This window comes from Amblyraja radiata, chromosome 9, assembly GCF_010909765.2.
Source record: "Amblyraja radiata isolate CabotCenter1 chromosome 9, sAmbRad1.1.pri, whole genome shotgun sequence".
Classification (NCBI taxonomy): Eukaryota; Metazoa; Chordata; class Chondrichthyes; order Rajiformes; family Rajidae; genus Amblyraja; species Amblyraja radiata.
Genome location: NC_045964.1, coordinates 20705294 through 20711842, shown reverse-complemented (window position 1 = coordinate 20711842; position 6549 = coordinate 20705294). Strand labels below are relative to the sequence as shown.

Below are 6549 nucleotides of genomic sequence, written 5' to 3'. Positions count from 1 at the left end.
ACACCCATCCTTCACACCTTGAGCCTCACGATGGATTGCAGTATGCTAATTCTGTTAGTCGCCCAACAAGACTGATGTTTTGAGAATAGCAATAGGATGTAATTTTTCTTGACAGGCAGTCTTATCCATCATACAAATAGGGCTACTCAGCAGCGGTGTGACAAATGCCATGTTCACAGAGATGAAGTATGAAGCTTTCTAGATTAAATAAAATGCCTGTCAACAAATTTAAGAAAGGAATTCCATCCTAACCTCATTGCGACAATGGATTCTGACAGCATAATACTTATTTTATCTTCATTTTTGCAATATCATATAAAGATCTGTTAACAGTGAAAGATCTAAAATCTAATTTCTTCCTATATCTGGGTTAAAGCTGGTCAATTGAAATGCCCAAAAATTTGGGTGCAAAACTTGTTCTCAATCCTACGTGGAAAAAGGGGGGAACCTTTGCTCTCAAATACATGAAATACATAAAAATAAAATGACCCGCTGAGTAAGTCAATGGGTCAGGCAGTGCCTCTGGAGAAAATGGATAGGTGACGATTTGGGTCGGGACCCTTCTTCGGACTGAGTGTAAGGGGAGGAAAATATTGTTAAAAGATTGCTTTGATTGTCACTTGCACAGGCACTGCATGGGTTAATCTCAGATCTTAAGACCTGCTTTAGAATGCATCCCAGAAACCAGCCCATATCAGACTTGTTCCATTCAGCTATTCAATTACTGATGTACTCAAATTAGCACTCCTTCAAGGAGGCAACAGAAGCTGCAAACACAAAGGTGCATCTTTTACAGGCTTTACTCTATGGGGAACAAGCACATGAAAGGAAAATTGAGAGAGATGCAGCATCTCACAAGAGAAGGAATGGGTGATATTTTGGGTCGAGTTCCTTCTTCACACTGAGAGTCAGGGGAGAGGGAGCCTAGAGATATGTGGATGGGTAAGGTGTGAAAACGACAGATCAAAGCAGACGTTGATCAAGGAAATGTAGAATGGATCATTGTTAGCTGAGGGGAAGCTGACAACGAGGCATACAAACAGCAAAATTAATCAAGAGGACAGTAAAACTGGTCAGGGAACTAGGGTGGGGGAGGGATGGAGAGAGGGGGGAAAGCTAGGGTTACTTGAAGTTAGAGAAATCAATATTCATGCTCCCAGGGAACAGGAAGTACCACTGAGGTTGTAGGATTGGGTGGAACCTTTGCTATATTGGCACAGGTTCCCATTGATCACATTCTGGTCAGGAGTCCTCTATTCTCCCCCTATGTAGGACTCGAGCCAGAGGGCACTTAGAGGGTGCCTGCATTATTAATCAGTAATAATCACCGTGGATTGTGGCAGAGAAAACTAGGAATCTTCATTTTTATTTTTACATCTGTCATCTCATCTGAGCAGATCTACTCTTTGACTTGACTTGGTATGTTAAAGTTCTTCTATCAGGTTGATAGTTTGACATTTGTGCATTAATGGATTGCCATCGGGAAGAAGGTACAAGAGCCTGAAAACTGTACTCACTGGTATTGTACCCCAGTGTTATACAGGGTGAAGCTGCTCCTGTACCAGTTCAGGAGCAGCTTCTTCCCAACAACCATCAGGCTATTGAACACTACAAACTCCAACTAAACCCTAAACTAGAAACTGCCTCGATTGCACTATAGACATGGGGTATCGGTTTTGTCTTTGCACTATATTGTTTGCATGTGTCTACAGAGGTACAATGTTTACATATCTGTTGTGATGCTGCAAGTAAGAATTCCATTGTTCTGTTTCATAAGGTCATAAGTGATAGGAGTAGAATTAGGTCATTCGGCCAATCAAGTCTACTCTGCCATTCAACCATGGCTGATCTATCTCTCCCTCCTAACCCCATTCTCCTGCCTGCTCCCAGTAACCTCTGACACCTGCACTAATCAAGAATCTATCTATCTCTGCCTTAAAAATATCCACTGACTTGGCCTCCACAGCCTTCAAAAGAATTCCAGGACATAGAAACATAGAAAAATAGGTGCAGGTTTAGGCCATTCAGCCCTTCGAACCAGCACCGCCATTCAATATGATCATGGCTGATCATTTAAAATCAGTACCCCATTTTGGCTTTTTCCCCATATCCCTTGATTCCTTTAGCCCTAAGATGACATACTGTATGACAATAAAACACTCTTGATTCTGTCCTTCTTTAAAGTCCAATTCATGTTTTCCTTCATCTTATTCAAATTCTTCCTGACTTCTGATTTTATTTCAAACTACACATCACAGTTTTGTAGATATGCCTGGTGCCACCTCGGCATATTGGATAGGAGGCAAAAATGTATGCGAGACTCTCTGCTGTGGAACCTTTTCTGCAGAGAGATACTGTATCTTCCTGATGAATCCGGTCTTTATTAGGTTCTGCAAAGGTGTGGTACCGCTGACTCAATGAATGAACGTATCTATTTATACTGCATGAATCAGCATGAATCATTCATTCGTTGTACCAAGAAATGCGATAGGGTCTGGAGTGTGATTGTCCACTAGTCAGACAATTCTGCGAGAAATCACGCTAATGAAAGTCATGCGCTCCTTTTGTAAATGGTAAGCGTGAAAATGGGCAGTTCTCTAATAAGTAAGTTGTTGTCCCTGAATAATTGGGTTACTTGGATCGCAAAGAAAACAACGCGAAGGGTATAGACCAGAAACATCACCCATTCCTTCTCTCCAGAGATGCTGCCTGTCCCGCTGAGTTACTCCAGCATTTTTGTGTCTAAACACGTAATCATTAATTAATAAAACTACTGACGCAGTGTATTACGATATTATGGGACATTGCGGGTAGGGTTTGTGGGTGGATGGGATTTTAATACGTCCCACTATATAACCAAAAATGTCTGAAGTAACACGGGCTATATAGTCCAACTGTCTTCTGTAACTGTTGCCAAAACTATATTATTTAAATAATAGAGGAAAAAGATGAAATGGTATAGATTCTGTGGTCTATCAATACTGAAACATGACCTTTCTTTGGAAGTCTTCAGAATGTTTGCTCCTACATTCTGTGGTAAACAGGACATTCAGAAAAAAATATTTATAAAAGCTGAATTCCTTTTTTAAGGAACTTGCTGTTCACACCTTCCTCTCAAACACGTCCCACTCCCCCATGTCAGGAAGCTAAGAACATGTCATAGAAACATAGAAACATAGAAAATAGGTGCAGGAGGAGGCCATTCGGCCCTTCGAGCCAGCACCGCCATTCATTGTGATCATGGCTGATCGTCCCCTATCAATTGAATTGAATTGAATTGAATTGAATTGAATCCTTTATTTGTCATTCAGACCTTTCGGTCTGAACGAAATGCTGTTGCCTGCAGCCATACATGTAATAATAACAAAACACAATAAACACAAATTAACATCCACCACAGTGAGTTCACCAAACACCTCCTCACTGTGATGGAGGCAAAAGTCTTAGAGTTACTGTCTCTTCCCTCCTCTTCTCCCTCTGCGCCGAGGCGATACCCCACCGGGCGATGGTAAGTCAGTCCCGCGGTTCAAGGTCCGCGGCCCGGGGGGTGGTCGAAGCTGCCCGCAGCTGTTGCAACGGGTACTCCGGAAAACAGGCACCAGCCTGTGACCTGCGAGCTCCCGACATTGTCCTCCATTGGCCCGCGGCCGAGCCCCGGATCCAGGTCGCCGCCGCCAGAACGCCGCCTCAGCCGCCGTAGCACCGTCTCCGCCCCGCACCGGGCCGCCCACAAGGCAGCGTCTCAGCCCCGCACCAGGCTGCCCCCACGAGAGCACCTTCCAGCCGGGACCCAGGCTGCTCACACGGGAGCGCCTTCCAGCCGGTAGCCGTGCTGGCCGCACAGGAGTGTCTCAGCTCCGCACCGTCCGCCCTCACCGGAGCGCCGAGTCGTGCCGCTACCCGGACGTCACCACAGCTCGAAGACGGCCAGCCTCGCGTTGGTGAGTCCTGGCTGGCTCTACCTCCGGACCCTCGAGGTCGGTCGCAGGTTGGAGGCCGCCAGCTCCGCCATTAGGCCTCAGCGCAGACGGGGGAAGAGAAGGGGGATACGACAAAAAGTCACATTCCCCCGAAGGGAGAGACAGAAAGCTCTGTTTCACCCTCCCCCCACACACATAACACCACCTAATAACCAAAAAAATTACTAAACTAGACAAAAAAAAAACAACATAAAAAGTAAAAACAGACAGACTGCAGGCGAGCCGCAGCTGTATCACAGCGCCGCCACTTCCGGAATGGACAATAACCCGTGCCTGCCTTCTCCCCATATCCCTCCTCCCCATATCCCTTGACTCCACTAGCCCCTAGAGCTCTATCTAGCCGATCCATCCTTCATGATCAGTGCACTTCACAGCACCAGCAGAAAAATCCGTATGTGCATTTGGCCGACTCTGACAAGGCAAGGTGAGGGAAGGGAAGGAATGGTAATAGGAGTGATGGCAACACAAAAGAGTTTACATTATAATATAGGTATACTACTGATGGGCACAGGGATCAAGGTGTAGAATACTTGGGTACCAAACTAGTGAGCACAGGTCTGTTACTGTATAACATTGGGCCAGAATACTGGTGTGCATTTGTCCACCACTGTATAACACTGGGGTACAATACAACTAGGGTGGGTATAGGTCTGTTGTTGTACACCATTGGTTAAAAACTGGTGGGTATTGGACTATTGATATCATTGTGCCCATACCAGGCCTTTGAAGGAATTGTTTGAAATTGTGGTTAGTGCTGATGCGAGATCTGTGCACCATTACTGTAATCCAATGGCAAAGCAGCCACCAGTACTGTATATGGATAATGCATTTATATTGTGTACAACTAGTGCTATTATTATACAGGCCTGCATCTGCCAGCATCAAGCTCAATTGTGCCTCTGTTGCAAACCTGTATCCATCAGTGTTCTATAGTGACGGACCTGTGGTCTCCAGTCATCTGGGCCGTATTGTACAACGACAAGCCCTGTACCCATTGGATATGTTCTGAATTGACATGCAACAGCCCTGTGTCTATCAGTAGTGTGTTTGTGTGTCATATAGACACAGAGTTGAGTTCACCAGTATTTTGGCCCAGTTTCACGCATCGACAGACATGTCCTCACCAGTTCTGTTGTAAACATAGAACATTAGTTAGTTTAGTTTATTGTCACGTGCACAGAGGTACAGTGAAAAGCTTTTGTTGAGTGCTAACCAGTCAGCGGAAAGACAATACATGATTACAATCGATTCATTTAGAGTGTATAGATACATGATAAGGGAATAATATTTAGTACAAGGTAAAGCCAGCAACGTCCGATCAAGGATAGTCCGAGGGTCATCAAGAGAACATAGAACACAGAATCTAGAACACAAAACATTACAGTACATGAACGGGCTCTTCAATGTTGTTTGCCGAACATGATGCCAAGAATATTAGAAGTCTTTCATTTTCTAACACGTCTAGGACAGATTACATTTATGGTTTTGGAAATGGATTTTCTGCAAGGTACTGTTGGTTGAAGGGCCCGTTCCCGTGCTGTTCTGTTCTATGTTCTGTAAAGAAGTCAAAGCTGTTGATTGAATATTTTGGTCTTCAGGGTGAGAACTCTGTACTCATGGGACAGGTACAGAGCAAAACTCCCTTTAGCCTGCCCTGCAAGGTAAACCTCTCCAGAGGCACAATGCTATTTCTCTGACAGCAAGTGTGACTATGCAAAATTATTGGCCATTTGTACCACGAGCTGGTTTATTTTAGGAACATGATGTGACTCACTGGTTTTTAGTTATTCAATTGATTTATATTTATTTTTTTCCTATTCCCTGCTCTTGATTTTTTTGTTTTCAAACATTATGTCACATTCTATTTCACATCTATCCTCAATTAAGATTCATCTGCTAATCTACTCTTCCCTTGTCTGACTCTCTATGCCTTTCACAATAAAAACTCTAATGATTATGGTCAAGCTAATCAAAGAAGTCTTTTCACGCTTGTATTGTCTTGTTGAAGTTAGCTTGCCTGAGGGAGATGACATGTGAGATCTTTCCCCATGTACTTTACAACTTAATACCATTAGACATGGTCATCACTACTGAGATGTCACAACAGGAAATTTCATTTCACTTGCTACCCACGAACGTTGGAACTAAATGTTCATGCTTGCAGGGTTGATCGATCATTGAGAGGATGTTACAAGGAGGCAACAGATGACATGACAAACTGCTAGAATGAAGCTCCAATGCTCCTGAAACATCACTGACCTTCAGGAATAAATAGGAGTCTCCGTTTGTCTTGAAGTGAACTGCAGATGCTGGTTTACAAAAAAAAGTGCTGGAGTAACTCAGAGAGTCAGGCAGCCTCTCTGGAGAACAGGGATAAGTGACATTTCGGGTCAGGACCCAACACTAAGGATCCTGACCAGAAGCATCACCTATCTATGTTCTTCAGAGATGCTGCCTGACCCGTTGAGTTACTCCAGGAACAGGGCATCCTGGAATAATTCCTGGGGATTTCTAGCAAAAACTAACACACATGTGGGAGTCCCCCAGACAGAACTGCAGGGATCCCCAG

At 44.2% G+C, this 6549-nt stretch overlaps 1 protein-coding gene across 1 annotated transcript in view; it reads right to left on the bottom strand.

Annotated features, from left to right (window-relative positions):
• Window positions 1–6549, bottom strand: part of LOC116976848 (deubiquitinase DESI2-like) — a 127075-nt gene that overhangs the window by 64553 nt on the left and 55973 nt on the right. The gene's annotated exons all lie outside the window — the stretch shown is intronic.